Source organism: Macaca mulatta, chromosome 9 (genome assembly GCF_049350105.2).
Source record: "Macaca mulatta isolate MMU2019108-1 chromosome 9, T2T-MMU8v2.0, whole genome shotgun sequence".
In the NCBI taxonomy this organism is placed as follows: Eukaryota; Metazoa; Chordata; class Mammalia; order Primates; family Cercopithecidae; genus Macaca; species Macaca mulatta.
In genome coordinates, this window is record NC_133414.1 from 5,371,047 (window position 1) to 5,396,787 (window position 25,741).

The following is a 25,741-nucleotide window of genomic DNA, read 5'->3' on the forward strand; positions in this document are numbered from 1 at the left end:
TTCTCATTCCTGCAATAATTCTTCACCAAGGCCAAGGACCACTTCATGGGGCAGAATGACATGAACTTCTTTCTAGCTGGAGAGGAAAGAAAGAGTTCATCTGAGAAAACAGCCCTCCCCGAGTTCTGGCCTCGTTGGGACACCACTTGCAATGTAGATTACTTCAGACTCCTCGAACACGAAGTACTGTTGCACATAATGATAACATACTTGTGCAAATTAATTTTTAAAAACCCTTTTCCCATAAATCTAAAACTTATAGATACATAAGAACTAACATTTCCTTCCATTTCATAGAAGTTGTAAGAACTGGACCTCTTCATTTACAGAAGGGGCCCTGTGTTGATACATCTTGCCCAGAGACGTTTTGTGTGCTGACCTGTCATCTGGGCCCCTGAGTTCGTTTGCCCCCTCCTCGCAGTTACGCTGAGCACTACAGAAAGCCAATTGATTCACTGTTGTAGATGAGAATGATAGTTTCATAAGCACTCAGGATCCCATGTGCTGGGTTGGTTTTCATTCTGTGGCTCTTCACCCTTATTCTTGGATTGGTGCTGTGTATTAGTCCATTTTCACACGGCTATAAAGAACTACCTGAGACTGGGTCATTTATAAAGAGAAGTTTAATTGATGTGCCACACATTTAAAGCATCAGATTGCGTGAGAACTCGCTCACTATCAGAACAGCATGGGGAAAAACCATGATTCCATCACCTCCCTCCAGATACATAAGGATTACAGCTTGACTTGAGATTTGGGGCAGAAACGGAACCAAACCGTATCATGCTGCCATCAGAATAGTACCCCCCAAACACATCTATCTCCTGTTGCTGCCTTTTATAATTCCCAGGTTTCAACTGTGCTGGCAATCATGATGTCTCTAGATGTCTAAAAAGAACAAGCTCTGCCTAAGAGGAGTCCGTCACTCTGCACACGGGAAGCTTCTTTTTGATCATTGTTTCTGGCCTCTCTTTCAGGGGTCTGCTGTCACTGAGCACTACAGGCCTGCTCTACACAACCCATCCACCTGTGTTTATAGCCTCCCCAGCCCTCGAAGCCCATGTACGAGAGAAAAGGAGGATGATATCAGAGTGATAAAATGAGTTTATGTTGCTTTTAAATGTAGCCACTGCATCTTCTCACAAGTCCTTACATAGTCCGTCTTTCTGAACTGGCTTTAACTCTTCCTGGCGTGTTTCTTGGTAGAGGGTGAACATCCGGGATGGTGGCCACAGATTGTCACAGATAATTGACAGCAGGAAGCATACACTCAGTTGCGACCATGGTTTGGCTCTGTGACCCAGCTTTCTTTCTGTGTGTGTGTTTTGGAGCAGATTGAAATTCACTTGCTTTCCGAAAAATATCTGAGGTCCAGACAGTTCAAATGAGTACGCTTACGTTGTTAAAGGCTCTAAAAAAGGTTGTACTCTCTTCAGTTAAATAGGAGAAAAATATACTTGCATATCGATTCCTGAACCATAGAAACTGCCAGATAATAAATATTTGTTGTTTTAAGTCATTAAGTGAATTGAGGGATAATTTGTTATGCAGTCGTAGCTATGCCAGATGAAAAGGGCTGATGCCATCACAATACGGAACCATAGATGGAAATCCCAGGAATTTGCTATCTCATTGATTTGACGGTGAATTCTTGCACATGAGTTGATCTCATATTAATTAACATTAGCATTTCGTGGAAAGCTGAGAGTGTCACCCTCATGACACTGCTCTTCCACCTCGTCTCTCTATGCAGAATCTTATCTTGTCACTTTACATGTGTACATTTCCAGCGGGATAGGCATATTTGTGGTCTAGGTAATTTCCCCAGACACTGTTTCCCGTGTAGCTGAAGACAAAAAGACTATTTATTAGTATCTTGTTAGCCATACACCCAGGCAAGAAACAAAATTGTATTGTTTTTGCTTGAAAGAATTTGGAGGAAGACAGAGCCACCTCCTTTAGATCCAGATCAGCCCATGCTCCTGGTCAATAAGAAATGGACTTGTCCTGTACATTCCTGACTTGCTTTTCTCATTGCTTGCAGCCGCCCATTGGTGATTTCCACCCAGCTCACGATTCTGTGCTGTTCAGGTCACGTTAACAGACAGCAACCGACTTGCCAGACAGGTCCCACAGTAGCAACACATGACTGCGATCACATAGGGGACCTTGCCAAGCCCTCTCAACCCCAGACTTAACATCACAACTCTGATTCTGTGGGATAGTGAGGCAGTGCTGACGGGGGTTGACAAATAGCACAAGGGCATTTCAGGGCCCAATTAAAAAAAAAACTAGGTCGTGATATTTATTTGGTATAGAAAAATTAGAAAATATAGCTGAACGAAGAGAAGATCCTACAAATTAACCTCTAATCACAACCTAAATGTAACTGGTCGCTGAGAAAAGCGCCTGGCCGAGGGGATGAGAGCCAGAACGAACTCCTGTGAAGCCGAGGCTCCCTGGGGGTGGGGGGCGGGGGCGGGGGAGACAAACATTATGCTTTTCCCTAATGGACAACGTGATCTGCAGAACCCGCGGATGCAATGACCGCTGTGAGTGCTCAGAGCACGTGGCCTTGCAGGTGTCCATTCTCTATTTCAGGTTGTGGATTTTCAGGCTTGGGTTGCTCACACGGCCTTTTTATAATGCACATATTCCAAAATTTGATAAAATCTGAAATTCAAAACCCTTTGGTCCGCAGCATTTCAGATAAGCAATATTCAGCCTGTGTGAGCCTATCAGTTTCTTCCTAGCTGGAGAGGAAAGAAAAAGTCAGTCATACTGGTGTATCAGTGAATACGTACGGAGGATTTTTGAGTGAGTATCAGTCGTGGAAAGTCAGGGAGACCAAGAAAGGACGTGAACAATTCTGAAGCAACTTCAAAATGCAGGCGACTGATTTTGTTTTTTAGACAATAAATATATAAGTATTTACAATGTGCAAAGTATCTTGATGAATGCTATTAATACAAATGAAGGTACATTGACTCCTCTTCTAAGGGAAATTGCAGGTTAAGGTAACAGCATAACCTTAGATCCCAAAGGACACTGGTATCTGGGTTCTGCTTGTTAACACTCTGGTTCTCTTGTGTGGTCACATGGCCATTGTGTAGGTCACTATCTGGAGAGTTTTCAACAGAGGCTTCTAGATCAGTGGTTTTGTGTCCATTTTATTCACTCATGCCTCATACCTTCATTATAGACACTGAAGGTTGGAGAGAAATGAGGTTGGATCACTGCTGTTGAAATTAAAATATGTTCCTCTCTAATCTGTTATTATTTCCGATTTATATGTGAGGGAAACCAACACTTAAGAGAAGTTAGGAAATCTTCCCCAAGTCACGTAGCTGGTAAAGTCCAAAATCAGAATTCAAGCTCCAGGGAGTTGACTCCCAAGGCCAAAGGCCTGGTTTCCACAGCCCGTCGTCTCTGTCTCTGATGGTTTCCTCCCCTCCCCTCCAGCTCCACCAGGACATAAGGGGTGCATCTTGAGGGGGAGCCTTGGTCACCTTCTTTTTCTTAAATAACACAAGCTCTGACCACTTGACTTTGTCCCGTTGGCCAGATTCACTTAAGCACTTAAAACACAATGACTAGATTCATTTTTAATGCACAGAACATTAGAGGCTCCTGCATGCAAACAGTCTTGGATGATCCAGAAATAGCTCAATCCATAGGATATACATATTCTTTTCATTCTTTTTTTTTTTTTTTTTTTGGAGATGGAGTCTCGCTCTGTTGCCCTGGCTGGAGTGCAGCAAAGTTATCTCAGCTCACTGCAACCCCTGCCTCCTGGGTTCAGGTGGTTCTCCTGCCTCAGCCTCCCAAGTAGCTGGGATTATAGGCATCTGCCACCATGCCAGGATAATTTTTGTATTTTTAGTAGAGACAGGGTTTCACCCTGTTGACCAGGCTGGTCTCAAACTTCTGACCTCAAGTGATCCACCTGCCTCGGCCTCCCAAAGTGCTGAGAGTGAGCCACTGCACCCAGCCCATAGGATATTTTTTGATGTGGTTTTTGGTGTAGAATATTTTAGCATACTGGGATGTGCTCTGAGAAGTCCCTTATACATCTTTTCTATTGTTGCAATATAGTCACACGTGCAACTGGTGAATAGAAGTGTTTCTTTTGCTTTATTTTTTGGCTATGCAAATACACAGAGCAAAAACAAAACAAAACAAAACAAAAAAAAGCTATTTGAAAAGAATCTACTACTCTGTTTTTTTTTTTTTTTTTTTAAGAGATGGAGTCCATTTCTGTCGCCCAGGCTGGAGTGCAGTGGCACGATCTCAACTCCCTGAAACCAACTACTCTGTGTTTTGAGTTCTTGCTGCTTCACATCAGCACAGTGCGAGATGCATGGTGAAAGGCACAGCTGTGTAAGTGGCATGGCATCTGCTCCTACACACTCAGACAGTTTAAAGGGCTTAGTGTTATTCCACCTTCATCAGGATGCAGCCCAAAACTAACAGAGTGACAAGAAGGAAAACCCAACCCCTCAACAGATCACCTTGATGGGTGATCTCTAAGGTGATCCAGAAGTAGTTCAATTCATAAGATATATATATTTTTTATTCTATTTTTTTTTTCAGGGCATCATCATCCAAGGTGATGCTCTAAGACATGTGGATGTGGAATTAAGGCCGGGGTTATAGCAACACGTTCTAGGAATAGCACTGAATCTGTTACCTTTAATTTTTTTCTTCCACATTTCCACATTTCCTTTAAAAGGAATCCCAAGAAGTTGGATAGTATCTGTACCCGTCTCCCACTGGCATCTGGAAAAACCTAAGTTAAGGAAAGATGTTTGCTGCACTCCTGTGGTTTTTTATGTTTATGATGCTAACCCATACTAGTCACTATTGCTTTGAGGTATGGCCTGAGTGTCTACGTCCCCTCCAAAATTCTTATGTTGAAATCCTAACCTCCAAGGTGATAGTATTAGGAGGTGGGGCCTTTGGAAGGTGATGAGGACTTGAGGGTGGAGTGCTTGTGAATGGAATAAGTGCCCTTCTGAAACATTGGTCACGGGGACAGCCTCACCCCTTCCACCATATGAGGACACAGTGAGAAGGAACCATCTATGAACCAGAAATTCGGCCCTCACCACACAGAACCTGCCAGTGTCTTCATCTTGGACTCCTCAGCCTCTGGAACTGGGATAAATACATTTCTGCTGCCTATCAGCTACCTGGTTTATGATATTTTGTTATAGCAGACCAAACGAAGACACCATATGACAAGTTATCCCTTAATTTTAGTAACTTAAAGCAACAATTCTATTTTTTCTTACGATTTTGTGGGTCAGAACCATGGGAAAGACTTAAGTGCATAGTTCTTAGCTGGGGTCTCTCAGGGCTGTTGTCATCCGAAGGCTGGACAGTGGCTCAGACACAGGCTGAGCATCTGATGCAGCCTGTTGGCCGGAGCTCGGCTGGGACTGTTGACTGGAGCACCTACAGCAGCCTCCCAGAAAGGTGGTCTCAAGGTCATTGGACTTATTATATACTGCTAGCTTTTGCCAGAGCAAACATCTCAAGCATATCATGTGCGGGATAAGGGCTGCACAGCTTTTTCTGACCTCATATTGGAAGTCCTACGGTGTCACATCCAACATAGTCTGTTGTTTGAAGCAGTCACACATCCAGCCAGGGTCAAAGCAAAAAAAAATCATAGACCCCTATATGCCAGTGGGAGAATTATCAAATAATTTGGTACTTTTTAAGCAGTTGTGAAGAAAATTATGTTGTGCACTTTCCAAAGTAAACTACGTGTTTTTTTAAGTGACCAACTTGACATTAGTGTGTGTAGATGTGTTCTCATGTCAGCCCACCCACCGAAATTCTGCTCACAGAATAATGAGACATTGATATCACTTCATTGATTACAAAGAACGCGAAAACTATGTTATCTCTGTGATTCTCACTCCAACTCAGGGTTGTACAGACTATTCTGTTTCCAACGAACAGACACTGAAGCTCAAAAAGTGCAATGACCTGCCCAGTGCTCCATGATGCCTGGTCTCTCTTGTCTGCGAACCAACTTCCACTTCTACTCAGCTGAATTCCTTGCACACTTTTGACCTAAGCTTTTGTCAAACGCTTGCTGTACAGAAACTGTCTATAAGCACTGCATACCAAAACGGAAATAATCAGAGCCTGTTGTTATGAGCCATGGCAATTGTCCACTCGGGGCTGTTGGACTGGTAGGTACTGCTTCTTGATATGACACATGTGTCAGGTTGGGGGGGTGGTCAGTATTTGCTAATTACAATTCAGTTTTATGTAGGAGGCGTTTGACGGTAAACATAAATTACTTGTCTCATGGATTCGCTTTAGAGAACATTTCCATGACAGCCCTAGAGTCACTTTTCTACTGGGAGATGAACATTGAAGTAGAATTTACTAGCCTCACTCCTTTTTGCGCATACATCCACACGTATTTTATTCCTGAAGCCTCAGGTACTTGTCCAGTTTTTGACTTGAGTTTCTGGGTTTTTTTTTTTAAAAGCTTTTTTTTTTTTTTAAAATAAAAAATGCTATATTTTATTGTGGTAACATACACCTGACACAAAATGTACGATCTTACCGTTTTTAAGTGTACAGTTCAGGGGTATTTAATACATTCACAGTGTTGTGTAACCACCACCACCCTCCATCTGCTGAACTCTTTTCACTTTGAAAAATTGAAATTCCATATCATTAAACAGTAATGCCCCATTTCCTCTCCCCTGGCAACCACCATCCTGCTTTCTGTCTCTATGATTTGACTATTCTAGGTACCTCATATAAGCAGAATCATACAGCGTTTGTCTTTTTGTGATGGGTTTATTTTACTTACTGGAATGTCCCCAAGGTTCATCCATGTTGTTGCATATGTCAGAATTTCCTTTCTTTTTTCATGGCTAAATAATATTCCACTGTGTATATGTACCACATGTTGTTTATCCATTCATCTCTTGAAGGGCATTTGGCTTGCTTCTACCTCTCTGCTCTTGTGAATAATTCTGCTGTAGACTTATGTGCACCAATATATCTTCGAGACCCTACTTTCGATTTTTTTGGATATATACCCAGCAGTGGAATTGCTGCATCATATGATAAATCTATTTTTAATTTTTGAGGAACCTCCGTGCTGTTTTCTACATTGGCTCTACTGTGTTACATTTCCAGCAACAGTGCACAGAGATCCAGTTTCACCCCATCCCCTCTATAGACTTGAGTTTTAAGGAAAGATTGAAACATAAGGCAGCTGTTGCCTGTTCCTTGTCTTTCCTGACATCTTCTTTGTTGTTGTTGGTTTTTTGTTTTGTTTTGTTTTGTTTTTTGAGATGGAGTCTCGCTCTGTCACCCAGGCTGGAGTGCAGTGGCACGATCTCTGGTCACTGCAACCTCTGACTCCCGGGTTCAAGCTATTCTCCTATGTATTTATGGGTTACATGAGAAAATTTGATACAGGCATGTGATGAGGACTAATCACCTCAGGGGAAATGGGGTGGGTGGACTTTTGACACATAGAAAGTGTTCATTCAGGATGGCCGCGGTGGCTCACGCCTGTAATCCTAGCACTTTGGGAGGCCAAGGCAGGTGGATTGCCTAAGCTCAGGAGTTCTCGACCTATCTGGCCAACATAGTGAAACCCCATCTCTACTAAAACACAAAAAATTAAGCTGGGCGTGGCAGCATGTACCTGTAATCCCAGCTACTTGAGAGGCTGAGGCAGGAGAAATGCTTGAACCTGGGACGTAGAGGTTGCAGTGAGCTGAGATCACACCACTGCACTCCAGATTGGGCGACAGAGCAAGACTCTGTCTCAAAAAAAAAGTGTTCATTCATTTCTTCTTTTCTTTTTCTTTTTTTTGTATTAAGCACAGTCCCACTCCCACTCTAAGGTTTCTGATCATTAGATCCTCAAGCTGTCCGGCCGCTGTGACATCGTTTCTCACTCTGAAGTCCTCCATTCTCCCACAGGACAAGGAGGAGAAAGTGTGATTCCGCCGTAATCCATGAGGACCTTGATGCTGAAAAATACACTCAGGGATTCCACTGTTTGCCATCCCCATGTGCCTGTGGTCACAAAGTTTCTAGACATAAAAAGTCACAGCTCCCCACGGAAATTTGGGGACATCTGTAAACATACAGCAAAATAACAGATTCCAGCCAGGGGCAGTGGCTCATGCCTGTAATCCCAGCACTTTGGAAGACCGAGGCTGGCAGGTCACCTGAGGTCAGGAGTTCGAGACCAGCCTGGCCAACATGGTAAAACCCCATCTCTACTAAAAGTACAAAAATTAGCCAAGCATGGTAGCATGTTCCTGGAATCCCAGTTACTCAGGAGGCTGAGGCAGGAGAATCACTTGAGTCTGGAGGGTGGAGGTTGCAGTGAGCCAAGATCGCACCACTGCACTCCAACCTGGGTGACAGAGGGAGACTCCATCTCAAAAAATAAAAAATAAAAACAACAGACTGTACTGCTCAGCAAGAGAATGAAGACTAATGGAAATTACAATGGTTAGGAAAATAGCCATCCACCATCCATTCGGATCACACTTTCATGCTCTCAGGGGTATACACCATCTCATTCCAAATAGCCCCACCTAAGAACATTCTAGAATACCTCACATCCTTATCTCATGTCATGGCTTCATAACATCTTCACAGGGAGCGCCTATGCTCCTTTTGGAGTGAAGTGGGATTTCCAGCACATTTATCTCCATAATAAATATAGTCTAGAGCTCATTATGACTCTTTAGCAATATTGACTGCATATTTTGAAGCTACATCTGTAGAGTGTCACAGGGCCTGGCTGGGCTGGTTGTCTCTGGCAGGCCTACTGCATGGAGGCCTGATGGAAGGTTCAAAGAAAGGTTTCAATCAGACTTAAGGCAAACACTTAAATTCACTCCATACTGGTGAACACGCTGCCCTCACGCTCATTGGAAGGCTGCCTGGATCTATCACTATTACTTCCTAATTGACTGGAATCTATTGAACTTGCAGCTTTGTTGACAGTGCACTAAGAAGTACTATTAATCACAACTACCTCCTTTGGTGAACACCATTTATCTCTGTCATCGTGTGTGTTTAAGAACTATCTTTGCACTGAGATGATCCCAGGTCCAATCACAATGATCATTATCTGATGTCACCTTCAAAACGTGGCTCAGCCAGAGCAAAATCTGTAAGGACACCACCATGGTGACCCGTGGTCCAACCCACAATGGGAGAAGTAGAGAGCTGGACAAAAATGATTTCAAGCTTTCAGAGGTGATAGCAGTTAGGTAAGTGGGTTTATGATGCAAGACCCTTGAATGCTCCTTTAATCTTTAGAGCCGGGGCTGCTGAGCTTTGTTAATTTTGCACAGAATTATCTGCAGTGCTGCATTCTTCTTGGATTACTCAAAAAAGCCTTCCAAGTGGTGACGGCCTGGCATCAGAGACCACACCCTCAACAGGAGCTCCAATCCCACAGCATCGGCACCTTTCTGTCAGGGAGAGAGTGTGACCGTGATGAGAACAACAGTGGTTCCCCACGGTCTTCCCTTGCAGAAGGGAAGAAATTCCATTTTATCAGCTGAGCATGTGACTTGGTGTGGGATATTTGGTTGCAAAACAAAACAAAATCTGCTCAAATCATGTTAAAACAAGCAAACAAACGCGCTGACAAGTTTAGATTGGAAGATGCTGAATGTAAGGGCAGAAAGCAATGCTAACCCCAGGAGAGATCAGCGCCTGAGCCTGAGAAGTCATCCAGAGGGAGGCAGGGCCCTTCCTCCGATCCCGTGGGGTCTGGGATCCTGCTGTCTTCTGCCTCCATGGGCAAAGCCCACGATTTCTGTAATCCAGGATCCCAGCTAGTGCTGATGAGGGAGGTCCCCTCGTGGAATAGTTACTGGTAAATTCATTGAGAGGAGCCTGGATTTAGTCCACCCAGGTGTGTGCATGTGCATACATGCATGCACGGGTGTATGTGCACATAAACACACATACGCATACACTGGGCTTCCAGATTAGAATTTATTTTGTTGCTGACATTTATTTGACCATGATGCTCTGCCACTGTAATCAGGTTATTTTCCTGAGTGAGGCTCCGTTCCCCTCACTGCAAATGGAAATAAAAGCAGCACCTTTCCCGCTGGGAGCCCACACACCGCCTTCCACCCTGGGTCAGGCCGTGCTGACGGCCGCCGCCATCATTATTTCCTTCCTGTGAGTTCGAGGTTGTTTCATTCCACATACTTGCATTTCTAAAAAGAAAAAAAGCATATATTTTATGTGTTTTCATCTTAGGCTTTCTTTGAGCTGAATAAGAAGGGGGCAGAGTTGTATGTGATCTGAAACTTCAGTCTTTCAGCAAGTATTATATGGTTAAGATTTAGATGGTTATTTCTGACGTTAAATGTTATATTTCTAATATTCCATCATTTGCAAAATGATTGCTAGATGATTACCCATTTAGTAAGTTAAACTGGAAGTTTTCACCCCAGTGTCTACTATGTTAAATAGTTTTGTTTTCTTAATTCATGAATGGAATTTCAGTGTAATTAAAATGTTCAGAATCTACTTGATGAAACAGCAATATCTGGTGGGAAAATTACCCAATGCATACCAGTGGCTCTTGAATCTCGGTCTCACACTGAGTAGAAAAAGCCAGACACCAAAGAGAGGTGGGGTCTGAGTTCACTGCCTGAACAGCCAGAGCAGGCCAAACTCACCTTTAGAGATAGAAACCCCATCTATCTCTGGAGAGAAACCCCATCTATATCTGGGCTTGCTGGAGGCAGAGCGGGAAGAGTCTGCATGCAGAGGCCCCGTGTTAGCAGAAGTGTTGGCTGCACATTTGGGGATGGCTGTGCAGGGGTAGGGGCATGCATTTCTTAAAATTCATCACACTGACTTTGGGAGGCTGAGGTGGGCGGATCACCTGAGGTCAGGAGTTTGAGACCAGCCTGACCAATATGGTGAAACCCCGTCTCTACTAAAAATACAAAATTAGCCGGGTGTGGTGGCAGGCGCCTGTAATCCAAGCTACTTGGGAGGCTGAGGCCCGAGAATCACTTGAACCTGAGAGGCGGAGGTTGCCATGAGACGAGATCACGCCATTGCACTGCAGCCTGGGCGACATGAGCGAAACTCCATCTAGAAGAAGAAAAAGAAAAAAAAAATTCATCACACCGTGCCCTGAAGATAAATGCACTTGAGAGTAAACAAATTACACTTCCACAGTACTGGTCGCAAAAATCATACCGGCTTGATAAGCGCACGGTGGTGACTGAAGGAAGGAGAAGATGCCCGGGCCGCTCAGGTGCAGCGTGGCTGGCGGTGCTGAGCCGTTCAGCACGTGCTCTCCTCTCTGCTACGCCCAGGCCAGTTCAGCTAAAGGGAGGCGGATGTTAAAGGCATGGGTTCTGTCCCGCGGAAGGGCTGGGGTCTAATCGTGGAGGCTGTGGGTAGCTATGAAGGCTTCTCAAGTGAGGCTGTTATGAGGAGAAATTTCATATCCTCGAGGAGTGTTGGATAGGGAGATGGAAGGTCCTGCCTCACATAAGCCAATCTCACTTCTGCTGCCAAGGTTCAGATCATTCAAACCCATCTTTAAAAATGCAAATCTGGCCTGGCACAGTGGCTCACGCCTGTAATCCCAGCACTCTGGGAGGCCAAGGTGGGTGGATCACTTGAGGGGTGGAGTTTGAGACCATCCTGGCCAACATGGAGAAAGCCCATCTTTACTAAAAAATAGAAAAAGTAGCCGGCATGGTGGCACATGCCTGTAATCCCAGCTACTTGGGAGGCTGAGGCAGGAGAATCACTTGAACCCAGGAGGCAGAGGTTACAGTGAGCCAGATGTCACCACTGCAATCCAGCCTGGGTGACAGAGGGAGATTCTGTAAAAAAAAAAAAAAAAAAAAAGGAAAGAAAAAGCACATTTGCAAGATCCATTCTGATGCAGTCAGAGGTGGGGAATGTCATGGGAAGTCATCGGTCAGTGCCTTCAGGGGTCCTGTGGCCACCTCTGTCTCTTCTCTGTGTAGACGAGTGCCTGGTAGATTGTGCTTGCTGAATTAATCCATGACTGAGTACAAACTTCACTTATTTTGAAACCTAGTTTCTAAGCAAAATGAAAAAGTTACTTTCTCTCCTTGTGTGCTAGGCACATACATTCTAATAATCTTTATCTCTGGAAAGACAGGTTTCCAGTATTGGCCATTTCAATTTATATTATTCATAGATGTTGGCCCTTAGCATTCCCACTTACAATAACCACGAATCCAGACACCACGCCTGCAAACTTATATTATGGCAGAAGAGATCTTTTTAAGATAAAGACCAGACAACCGGACAACCATAACAAAGCGAATTCCAAGCTAAGGAATTGATGATTCTGGTTAACTGTGGACAGAGCCCAGCAGGAAGCTGACTTGAGTTCATGTTCTCCATAGATCTGGGGTCAACATGAGAATCCCTTTCCCATGAAATGGTGTAATAATTCCCTTTGAAATGTATTCTCTTAAATGCCACTGAGGGGAAATGTATTAAAATTTTATAGTATATATTAAATCAATAAAATGAAGATATTTTTTCTCATGGCTATTCTTTAGGTAGACTCAACGTGACGTTGAAATGCTGTGCTAGATGGATGCGAACGTAATAGTTTTGTAAGTCAACTTCCTTCTTGAAGGGTCACAAGGCGGTGTCCATGCACACCCCAAGTCAGGAGACACACAGTCAGAGGCAGATTTAGTAACAGGACAGGAGAATGCATGCTGACATGCAGATAACCTACTGCAGGGCCTTCCATTTCACAGCATGATATAACCCCATGTATTTAGGAAGACAACCAGCTCTGTGATGTTGTGATGCCTTCAGTATTTTTGTATTTTATGCAAATGTGTGTTTTTTTCAAAATTCCATGGAAAGTATCCAAGGACGATATCTATTCCTGAAGAATACCTGGACATCATTTAATGGTCAGCTTCAGAGAATGGCCTCCCTGACTCTCTCTTTCTGGGATTTGCAGTCAGAGAAGGTGGAGATGTAAACTGCTAAAATTACATGAACATATATGGGTCTTTTTCCCTCCCCACCTCATCAAAAAAAAAAAAAAGAAAGAAAGAAAAAAAGCCATCTTTCTCTGAACACATCAAGTTATCACCACTTTTGATGTGAAGGGATCTGAACCACTTCTGTATATATCCACACTCCTGGCATGACGTAATTGGAATTACTTCTTCATCTCCCATTTGACTAGCAGTTCTGTTTGTTGATCTACATTTGACCAATTAAAATATGCACAATGTTTGGTGTGAATTAAAAATTACAAGATCCTTCATCGTGTCGTTACTGAGACTTTAACAGAAAAACACTGGCATTTCAATAGTCATCCCATGTTGTAGGAATCACAACGTCATATATGGCTTTTCTTCTTGCAGTCAGGCATAGCGTTACTTCTCTTGGTATCAACACCATTTCTTTTGCTTGGGCCTTTGTTTAAAGAGGAGGAATGTGACACATTTTTATTTTAATTAGACTTGGTTTCTGGGAAATGCAGCTATTCTTTTCTCCTCTTTATCAAGGTGATGATGTAAACATTATCAGACTCACTGATTAGATAGTTGGCCAAACCTGTAGATCAAGCTAAAGTCACAGCCCTGCGATCTTCAAAGAGAAACAGTCTAGATGAAGAGAAAGGTGTTCTGGTGATAAAACACTGCCATGTAATTGGAGGCAAAATTAGATCACAATGGAGGCTCCCAACAGAGATGAAGATTAATCTTGCGTCTGTGACCCACCTGAATTCTTCTTAATACCAACCTATATTAAGAAAGTCTTAGCATCAGTTGAAATCTCAAAGCACAGAGCTTTGGTTCATCTTTCCAACATTGATTCCATTTTTCTAGGTTAGACATGAAGATTTTTAGGAATGAATGTGGGATGTGACAGGGTCTTTACGTTTCCTGGGTGATGTTTTCAAGGTGCTCTCAACCTCTTTATCTCACTAAGACTCCCAAGAGCAGCGCAGATGTCTAAGCAGACAATTTACCTGTGAGACAGCAGAGAATACAGTGAGCCCGAGAAATTTAGTGACTTCCTTGGGGCCACTTGGCTGGTGAAGTGCAGAATTTGAAGTTGGATCAATTAGATCTGCTAATTCTCCTTCTCTAAGTGGCACATAGTCCAAATATTTAAAAAAATAGATTCTATTTGTAGCTGTGTATGAATAGAAGGAAAGGTGATTCCATTGTTGCTTTTGTATATCGAAGGAGGAACTTTCTAAAAGGTGTGCCTAATGATGTCTCACACAGCAGGCTTTATTGACTACAAATCTATCCTGTGGTTCTGGAATCCAGGTTATAATTTTGTATTATTTAAATCTGTTATATAAGAACAATATTCAAAATGGCCACCCTTTTTTATATTTACATATTTTTGTATTTAGATATTTGCAAGTTTTTATATTTCGGTGTTTTTTTTTTTTTTTTTTTTTTTTGTAAATTTTACAATTCTGGACACTTACAGAAACTGTCATTGTTCACCTAAGCTGAAAATGTTTTAAGAAGGAGTTTGAAATGCAGTTCCACAGACCTCATTCTTCTCCCCCAATAATATTTTCACTAGACAGTTCCAATCTTTCAGAAGACAGTTTGGTTAAAACGTCAATTATTTTTGTTTATACTTTTGTTTAGGTACAAGCTGAGTATTTTATTCTTATCTGCATGACAAGAATCTAGTAGAAATGGAGGATGAGGCTTATTTAAGGTAAGAAATTTTAGTTAAAAAACATGTTGATGACTGGCATATGTGTGTAATATTGATATTGGCGAGCTATAAAATAATTAAAATAGGCTGTATTATTTTATGCCTTTATGGCTGGATTCTATTACCATGTTGGTGTTCGATCTCTACCCAACAGACAATCACTAGAGAAAGGGAATTTGATTCCGAGGCCCTCGAAACAGGGCCACTCCCTGCTTGCACAGTTGCCCCATGTCTGCAAGGATTTGAGCAAAGCCCAGGAGCGGATGCCCCAGCCGTGAGGTCATGAGGAAGCCTCTTGCCCGAGGGAGAGATAAAGTTGCAGGGCGTGTGGCAAAGGATTAGGAGAAACCTTGGAATTTGGACTGAGCAATTTGACTTCAGCAGCCTTAACCTGAGGCGGCAGTGGGAGAATCAATTTGCCTTAAATGAAGTGTTTGAAGAATGCAGAGTGGATATGGTAGAAAAGGTACAAATCACAGCGCCTTCTGGAATGGGATCAAGAAATTCCGTAAGGTGGGGAAATGGGGGCTGTTACAAAATGTAAAGGCATAAAATAGAATCATGCAATGATAGGAAAATTATACCAAGTCACCACCCCTGAACCCGATCAACCTATGTAAGTGGCTTTGTGCTAAAAGAAGTTTCGGAGAAGGCTACACTCCCAAACCTTTGCTTAAGACCACCTTGGTGATGAGTGTGGAGTCCACGCGTGGCTCATCACACACGGTCTATAATGTACCCCCTAAGCACAGACACACATATGTTCTAGTAACTGGACATTTTAATAAATGTGGGATGCTCAGGCCTCGAACTGACCCACAGGGACGCGTCCTCACGGCCTGGGGGGGCCACGGGGATTTGGCTCTGATTCTCATCTTCTCCTTCTTCCTTCCTTCCCCTCCCACTCCTCCATGATGTGGTGGGCACAGCTCTTGCCGGGCAGTGAGGCCGACTGCAGCTGACCGTTGGCCGGCATAGCTGGCTCAAAGCTTTGGCTCTGGTTACAAATAAACTGGCCTTGACGTTCTTCCATTTTCCTGTGTGCTCCTCTGTCTCCATGTGTGCGTTTATAGCTGGTTCCCCCAGGACTGCTTATCAACCCCAGCTTCTTCCAGTCTCACAACTGAAGGCAGGCTGTGGACCCTGGTGGGAACAATATGGAGCCTCATGCTGGCATCCTGGCAGTTTGGTGGTAGGAGGTACTTATGTTTCTCAGTTTTCTCAGGTTTAGAAATTTCCAAACCTGAGACAGTGGGATTTCTTGTGAAACTAGAATCTTTTGGAGGGCAGCGAGTGCTTTCTGGGTTGGGGTCCCAGCCACGTGAGACAGGCTCATGATTTCAAGCCATCCTGCAGATGGGCTCCAGGGTCTTCCCTTCACCCTAGATCTGCCTCCAGATAACATTTTCCCAGGCCTCTGGTGTCGAGGAGCCTGTTAAAAACCAGACTAAAACCGTTAGGTCTCATGACAGCACCTCCGGTACCACCAGGACCCTGCGCGACTGATTCAAGAACACTTCAAACTGACTGCCGCCTTCTTAAAACATAGGAAGAGATGGTAACGGGGAGGGGAGAAAGGGGAGCTTGTCAGCAATCATATGCAATAAGAGGATATTTTATTTTAAAAATATCTTGAAGCTGGTCATGGTGTGAGTTGACTGCTGGGGGAGTGAGGCTTTCTGTTAGAGAAAACTATCCGTTCCTTAGGAAACGTGAGGATGGGCTTGCTAATTTCCACGTGATGTGAGACTCCTCCCCACTTCACTCCTCCCAACACACACACACACACACACACACACACACACACACACACACACACACGAGAACTCACTTTGTGGCCTCCATGGACAAGGTTGCAGTAAAAAAGAGAGAAATTTGTCACAGAAGAGATGGAAGAAGACAGTAGGCTGGAAAGTGGGCCAGCTCTGAGGAGAAGCACCCACGCAATTGGAAACATTCTCGGGGGGCAGAGGGAAGGGGACCGGAAACATTCTCGGGGCGCAGAGGGAAGGGGACCGGAAACATTCTCGGGGCGCAGAGGGAAGGGGACCGGAACCATTCTCGGGGCGCAGAGGGAAGGGGACCGGAAACATTCTCGGGGAGCAGAGGGAAGGGGACCGGAAACATTCTCGGGGCGCAGAGGGAAGGGGACCGGAAACATTCTCGGGGCGCAGAGGGAAGGGGACCGGAAACATTCTCGGGGCGCAGAGGGAAGGGGTGAAGGGAAAGGAGCCGGCCTACTCAGGCAATGTAGGTATGTGGCACTATCATCTCCCTTTTATGGATTAAGAAACAGACTCAGGTTCGGAAAGGCAAGTGACCTCCCTGGGGACACAGGGCAGTGATTGGTGGCACAGGAATTCACTCCCGAGTCTGCGTGCCTGTCTACACAGAGGCAGGCGTCAGGGCCACAGGGGCTGCCGTATGGACACAGGTTAACTTACGCTAACTTGCCTTCAGGACTCATCTTTGCTGTTTTTTGCTTACGACAGAGCTGCTTCTATAATTACGACAGTATTCCCTGCCTTAGGAAAGGTGAGTCTGAGAGAGGGGAGACTCTGGCGTTACGCTGGCTCAACAAACCCTCTTTATCTGATTCCTGAATTCCTTGCTCTTCATTCCCGACTAGACTTATCTTCTGTTGGGAAATTCCAGCAACAGAGTCCTTGTTTCAGAGCAACTGGACTGTAACATCTGGTGGCCATCCTGCCAGAGGCATCGGGAGAAGCACTGGTTGGAGAGCTGAGTAGGGGGAGCTCAACACCCCACCTCCAACCCCCAAAGGAAACCTCTGTGTGTGTGTTCCTGTATGTCGTGTGCATGTGTGTCTGTGTGGTTCTCTGTCTCCACGTATGTGTTTAGGTGTGCGTGACCCTGTGTGTGTCCGTGTGTACATGTACATGTGCCTGTGTTCACACATGTTTCTGGGGGTATGTATGTGATCATGTGCATGTGGGTATGTATGTATGTGTGTACAGTACATGTGTGTGTGTACTTGGTGTGTATGTGTATATATGTACTGCTGTATGTCTCTGTATGTATGTTCATGTATATATGTGTGCATGTGTCTGTGTGTGTATGGCTGTGCATGTGTGTATGTGTGTGTGTCTTTGTGAGTATGTAGGTGTATAGATGTATGTCCATGGGTATGTATAAGGGTGTGCATATGTGTATCTATGTGACTGTGTATCTGCATGTGCACGTGTCTGTGTGAATGTGTGTGTGTATACATGTGCTTGGCCATATGTATATCTGTGTATATTTGTGCCTGTATATGTAGGTGTGTGTCTGTGTGAGACTGTGTGTGTACCTGTGTCTCTGTGTGTGTGTGTGTGTGATCGTGTGGGTCACTACGTGTGCGCATGGGGTGAGGGAGGAGGTAGAAGAAGGCGGCATTTTCTCTGGAAACATGCAAACATCTCACCGCAGGGCACGAGTTCTCTGAGTTCTTGGAATGATTCTGACGTCCATTGTAGTAGATAAGTGAAGCTGTCCTCATCCGGAAACACAGGATTGCTTTGACATAAAGCTACACCACTTTGTGTATAATGTAATGCAAGAATTCATAAACATTAACAAAAACCTGTTTTAAAGCAACCTATAAAACAATGACTAGGCAAAGATCTGTAGTATGCTGTTCCTGCTGGAACTCAATGTTAAAATAACAGACATCCCTTAAGAAACTTGGTATGGAAGGAAACTTCTCAGCACCCACCCCGTCTTTTTAAAAAAATGACTAGTGAGTCTTCTGACCTTTCATTTAGTCACATGAAGTTTTTATGGGCAGTTCTTTGTTTCCCTTTAAACTACAATCAGAATTGAAACTGAAATGAAGAAAAACTCAAGGATGTCAGTATTTGTCTTTTAAGCCGTTAAAAAAAAAAAAAACTCTGAAGACTGTTGTCAAAAAACACAATAGTGTTACGATGAAGAAAATATTATATATGCAAAACCTGACATCAAATCTTAGTTTAGTTTATATTGATATGAAATACAAAAAATAAATGTATAGAGATTTTTAAAGGGGGGTTGGCATTTTCATATTCACACTGTAGGCCTAAGGAACATGAATGTATTTTGAAAGAATGTCAAAATGACTTAGATATGAAGCAGACACCCACCTCTGTATATTCCTAGCCGCTAAGTACCATATTTAGAAAGTAGTTATATTCTACTGCGTTTGGCTGGGAACTTCAATAGAAAAGACTCATACAAACAAAACCGTATTCTCTTCTCAAAAAACAAAACAAGAAAGTACAAGAGCTTCCCATGAGGGTGTCTTTCAGTGCCTGAGCTTGGTGTTTGATAGGACCAGGCACACGTGGAAGCTTCTGGAGGGCCTGTCCTGTTGCACTCACTCCCTCTTCACTTCCTGAGCACTGTCTGGGGTCTCTGTGTCCCTGTGGACTGAGAGCTGGGCTGAGGAGGCTGTTTCCTGACAATGCTTAGGATGCCTCAGTCTCCAAGGAGAGGCTCTCCCTGAGCTTGTAGCTCAAAGATTCTCTTGCTGCGTGGCACTTGAAGATAGGGGGACCGACTTTGCCTCCATCCTCCCAGGCAGATGCCTGGCCTTCCTTTGTGCCACCACAGAACTCCACGTTCATCCCTAATTTGGACTTGAAAACTGCCCAGCAGGGGAATGAGCCGCCCCAGGCTGAGGGCCTTATGATTTTTCTTTGGTTCCCAGTGCCTAAAGCAGGACCAGACACAAAAGGGGCTGGTTGGTGTTTTAAGGTGATATGAAAGAGCCAGTGAATCCATGCTTGTCCTATGAACCAGGCCCAGGGGTTTGGTGCTGGAGTTACGTGGCCCCCTGGGCCGTGGTTTCCTACGTCTCGGGGGCTGAGGATCAAAGCCTTGTGCTTCTGGGGAGAATATCCTTCTGAGGCCATTCTCAAAGTGAGTGCCCTCTGCAGGGGGTGAGGTGGGGGAGGCAGGGGTGGAGAAAATGAACCGGGGACTACTCCCTAGCTCATCCCTCTCTTAGAAACTCAAAATGCCCCTGGCATATTTTGGGGCTCTAAGATTTCACAAAAGCCTGCTAAACATTGTTTTAGTTAGTGTTTCCCATATTCATTGACCATGCAGAACTGTTTAAAAAAAATAATACCTCTTGGCTGGGCACAGTGACTCACACCTGGTGGCTCCCAGCACTTTGGGAGGCCAAGGCTGGCAGCTCACCTGAGGTCAGGAGTTCCTGACCAGCCTGGCCAACGTGGCAAGACCCCATCTCTACTAAAAACACAAAAATTAGCCAGGCATGGTGGGACACACCTATAGTCCCAGCTACTCGGGAGGCTGAGGCAGGAGAATTGCTTGAACCTGGGAGGCGGAGGTTGCAGTGAGCCGAGATCATGCCTGGGCGACAGAGCAAGACTCTGTCTCCGAAAAAATAAAAATAAAAATAAAACACCTCTTATCCCCCGGAAGCAGCTCCCGTGGAAGAGGAGGAAGTGACGTCATGATCTCACCTAAGAGGATGTTGAATTTGGACCTGGTTTGCGTCCCGCCTCTGAGGCTCCCCACACCTCCTGACCCTTGGCATGTATTGTACCTTCTCAGCAACATGTGGATAAGATTAGCAGGTAGAAACAACACGTGGGAATTCCAGCACAATGCCTAGAACACAGTAATCATGTCGTATACTACATACCGGCAGGGAACAGAGCTGCAGAGAATGCTAAAATGGATTTGATAAAAGAGGCTTTTTTTTTTTTTTTTAACCAGTTGTATGAAGGCATTCAGACTGGCTGTCTGCACCTCTAAACACCTGTCATCTAGATGAGGAATCTAATATCATCTATTTAAAAATATTAATATGCCCTTTGTTTGCTTTTCTATTATTGACTCAAGCATCAGAGCCAATTAGCAAAGAGTTCCAGACAACAGGCCCCAGCACACTCAAAAAGTAAACAACACATTCATCTGAAATGCCGTCCTTTGCACTGAGCTCAGAAGAGTCCTGCAGTGAAATTTTAGAGTCTGATAACAGTGTGTGAGCCAAACACACACAGGGCGGGGCATGCAAATCAGGACATCAATTTTTTTCCATTAGGGAGATTCGATTTGAATCTGTTTTCAAAATGATGGAGAAATGTTTGAACTTCTACACAGAAGTTACTTCTACAGAAGTAACCCCTTCCCCAGAAAAGGAGATGTTTTTCTGCAAAATGCCACCAAAAATTATAAGCAATTCCTATTTCAAATAGTATCTGTAAAGAGATTTTATCTGCATCCTAAATAGGGATTTGCAGATTAGCTATTTATAGCATTCCATACACAGAATGCCAACTGATTTTAATACCACTCTCGGGCTTTTGTAACAGGCGATGAAAGGGGAAAAAACAACATTCTGAAATGTACAGCTTTATTTTTTCCTATTTGTTTAATATTTGGAAAGATCAGCTGTATATTGCAAAAGCGGTTATTTTGTTTGAGATTAGCTTTCTTTCAGAAGATAAACCAATTTTACTTCTGTTGTATTCCGCTGCCATGATTTAGCTGGAACCTGGAAACACAGAAAATGAAGGCGGGGAACATGCCTTCATTTGGCATCAGGCTTGGACAGAAGAGAGAGAATTTCCCGTTTTCTATTGAAAGAACATCTACATCAACATTTTCTAAACAGCACTGAGCATTACATTAACACGATGTCTTGGACATATTGTTTCTACGTGGAGAAATTACACAGGGTACAAAAGAGCCCCTTCTCCGGATGAATGACATAATAGGGACACAGGCAATCATATCATTGTGATGACTTTTAGAATCTGTTATTTGCACCCCGCTTGTTGGTGGCCTAATGATCCTGCCACGAACTTAGGTAACAGCATGAAGAATTCTGGATGTTAAAAATTAAGTCTCATATTTGTTCTCATATCCAATTGAACCTGAATTAAATGTATGCTTTGGGAGAAATTGTAGTCGGAGCAGTTTTAGGTTGCCTGGCTGCATTTGAAAAGTCACGACATACCATAGAAATAAAACAGCTTCGTTTTGTTTAGTAAGCGCTTACTAAATGTCTGCTCAGCAAAGGTATAAGGCAATGGAAGTATGAGAATCAATTTGTAATTACAGTAAAGTGACCAGACAGCCAATTTCCTCAAAAATTAAGGAACGGCCGGGGGTGGTGGCTCATGCCTCTAATCCTAACACTCTAAGAGGCTGAGGCAGACAGGTCGCTTGAATCCAGGAGTTCAAGACCAGCCTAAGCAATATGTGAAACCCTGTCTCTACAAAAATTAGCAGGAATGATGGTGCATACCTGCAGTCTCAGCTACTCAGGAGACTGAGGCAGGAGCGCTTGAGCCCAGGAGACAGTTTGCAGTGAGCTGAGATCTCACCACTGCACTCCAGCCTGGGCAACAGAGTAAGACCCTATCTCAAAAACAACAAAAATAAAACAGAAACAGAAAAGAGAAAGAAAGGAGTTTCATATATAACAGTTTGGTGTTAGTGTCTCCATTTTCATAACTTTTATGTGAATTAATCATTTTCCATACAATTACTCTGTGAAGAAGTTCATGTACTATAACTCCCATTTTACGAAAGAAGAGACATTGAATTAAACTTAAAAGTGTCCTATGGTTAATCACTTTCTTCAGGATGAAGACCACAGCCAAATATCCTATCTTTTTGTTCAATGCTTTAACTTTATTCAATGGTCATAGTTTATGAAAGGAAAGAGATGAAAATATCTTACACTCATCAAGTGGATGAGGATGATGTTTAAGGAAATGTAATAGACCATCACTGAAATACAAAGCTCTTTCTGTCAGTATCTTTATTCTCTAAACACTGGCTAATATTGCAGAGCCTGGAGGCAAGTTTATGTCTTTCTTTTAAAGATGCTTATCAAAGTATAAAGCATTATTTGAAATCAATTGAAAGGAGATTTTTTTTTCTGAAGACAGTGTCTGGCTAGTCTTGAAAAAGAGACAAGACATTTTCTGAGAATCCCACTGGGAAAGACAAAATCTTTATAGAGGCAGAAAAATAAAGGTCTGTAGACAACCAGAGCTGACATGAATGGAACAGTTTAGAAAAGACACCCAGCGTCCAGACGGGAGGCCGCGTTCCTGGAAAGCTAGACTATCAAACAGCTGGCAGGTGGAAAATAAACCCTTAGGCATCTCGTGCCTGTACCAGAGAGTCTGTCAGGGAGGGTGGTGCCCTGAGATGTCGTGGGCACAGGTGCTATCAAATATTTTGAAGTAGCCGGGTGTGGTGGCTCAAACCTGTAATCCCAGCACTTTGGGAGGCTGAGGTGGAAAGATTGCTTGAGCCTAGGAGTTTGAGACCAGCCTGGGCAACATAGTGTGACCTTGTCTCTACAAAACAATTTAAAAGCTAGCCAGGCACGGTGGCATCCACCCATAGTCCCAGCCACTTGGGAGGCTGAGGCTGGAGGATTGCTTGAGCCCTGGAGGTTGAGGTTGCAGTGAGCTGCAATTGCACCACCGAACTCCAGCCATGGCAACACAGCAAGACCATGTCTCAGAAAAAAAAAAGAAAAGAAAAGAGAAAGAAAAAGAAAAAAAAAAAAAAACCAACCAAACAACGATATTCCAGAGTTTACCTAAAGTGCTCCCAAGGCTCCCTGACTCAGACCAACACCAGTTCGGAAGGCCTCCAGCTTGTCCTGAACTGCTCCAGTAATCCTTCATTCAGAGCTGGGGATTACAAGGATTCTTCTGAGCAGCTGTTACGCCCCAAGGATGCTGCCAGGGCTGTCCTGTAGCCTCTGAATGGGAGTAATAGTGACACCCCAAGACCTGAAGAGAGGCCGCCCCGGTGGGGTTCCACTTGGTCACCACACGTGGTATAGTCTGGGACACATTATTTCTTTAAAGCCATGTGAACTCCAGCTGCCAACCTGCAGGGAGGATGATGCAACTATCTACTTCATGGATTATTCTGAGGACAAAAGGAGCCAACCCGCGTACAATGCACGACTCTCCACCCAGGACTAAGAAGGGTTCACTGTAGTGGCTTCTGTTTTTGATGCTGTATCAGTAAGTCATCAGTTTAATGCAACGAGGTAAGTATTACATCACCCTCAGTCCAGGGAAAACTAAGTGTCATCCACAGATGTACATCTGCAGGAGGGTAGCAGGGGAGAATGGGGCCAGCTGGATCCCTGGTAGTTTCTGAGATCCAAAGACGGTTTCTAGAGTAGCTCTTGAGGACATCCAGCCATCATACCGTAGGAACTCATAGGAAAGACTTTGAGAAGGATTAAATGCATCTGTGTTTGAATTCTGTGTATCCCTCCTCCCCAGCAACACCTGATCCCTCTGTCTGAGATTCCTGAGAAGGAACCCGGGCGGTTGTTTCTTGGTTTGGGGCAGAGGAAGAAGTGTTACATATGGTGTCGAGATGCTGGCTCTCACCCTTCCTCTGTACAACTGTCCTTCATGTGATAGGACCACACTTGTCATCATCATATCTTCATCCCAGGGCCAGTCTCCACCTCACCCAGAGGCGGTTAATAAATGCTCCTTTAATAGATGTCAAACAAGTTTTCATTATCTGTAAGAACCATTCCTAAAACTAGGTCTTATTGTCTCCCTGACTGTGGTCAAAAAAATGGTTAGAATTATAGATAGCTATTCACGAAACATTGACATCTCTATGGTGAAATTATCATCTGCTCTATTTTATATTAGGTTGCCAATTTCTGCAGACTAGATTATAATCTTGTGCAGGGAAGCCATCGGGTTTATTCATCTTTGTTTCAGTAAATGTGCATATCACACAGCTCTTTTTCATTTGCACCCTCAGGAAACATTCTTGCTATTGGATTAAATTTAAAATTAAAAAGATTAGGTAAAAATTTAAAAATTACTAAAAAGTATCATGATTTATAGTCTTTGAAGAAAATGAAGATCAAAAGCTTAAGAGACCTCAATGAAGCTGTACAGAATCACAAAACAATTAGCATATTTAGTCAACAGTTTTCAGCAATAGGTACTAAATTGGTTGAATTAATGATGTCATTTAGTATTAAACACATTTTAACTTTTTTATTCTAATTAATAAAACTTTGAGCTAAATCTGTCTTAAATATCTGTTATATTGAACTGAAAATTGCCCATGATATGGACATAAAATGTCTTACATATATTCCTCTTATAAATGTTTTGTATACTTAAGAAAATTGTATTCTATACATATATAATTGAATCTTTGTGAGTTATTCTAGCATCAGTCATACATCTGTAAAACTGATTTTTAAACTCGTTCAAATTAATAATTTCCAATTGTTTTTTAAATCTCTAAAAAATGTATTAAGTCTGCTGATAAGTGTTAATAGCTATGTAAATAGACTGACCTGTTGAGTAATATTAAACCATTTGTTTAAGTGTTTCCTCTATGAGGGATTTGAAAACTACACCAACTTAACTGGGACTTCCTTCTCAGAAGAACAAAATTTAAATAAACAATTCCCTCCTGCTTCCTCCAGTACAGAAAATACATACAGGTTTTTTACAACACCAAACTACTTTCTGAATTTTCAAGTCGTTTTTTTGAGATTGTTTAGTTGTTGAATTGTGATTTTTAGTTAAAAATAAACTAGTCACTTCATTAGTTAGCTGCTTGTCAAAGGCAGGCAGAAGCTTCCAGCAGGAGCCTATTTTACAGAGGATGACAATCAGCAAAAGCAAGTTTACAAATTACAGGCTGAGGACAATGGGGCAGAGATAAGCTACTCCATTAAAAGCAGGAAAACACAGAGGCCCCACTCTGCTTGCTTCTCAGGACTTCCCCATGGAAGTTCCTGCTTGGCAGCTGACTAGTTCCCTCGAAGCATGGATGCTGTTGCCAACAACGCAGCAGTGGCTGGACTTGCTACTGATACCCTCTCAGAGCATCCTGGTTGGTTCAGTGTATATGGCGGACCCCATACATCTTTAAAAGTTATGGGACTCAAGGGTGTTTAAATCCGTGCCACAGAATTCCACCATGCCAGCTACTCTCTCAT

At 43.4% G+C, this 25,741-nt stretch overlaps 1 long non-coding RNA gene across 1 annotated transcript; it reads left to right on the forward strand.

Moving 5' to 3' along the window:
- The first annotated feature begins 23,036 nt into the window (after positions 1 to 23,036).
- LOC114670093 (uncharacterized) lies at positions 23,037 to 24,267 on the forward strand. Its single transcript, XR_003719572.2, has 2 exons — positions 23,037 to 23,797; positions 24,039 to 24,267. It is a non-coding gene; the product is annotated as an uncharacterized LOC114670093 (long non-coding RNA).
- Positions 24,268 to 25,741: the final 1,474 nt, after the last annotated feature.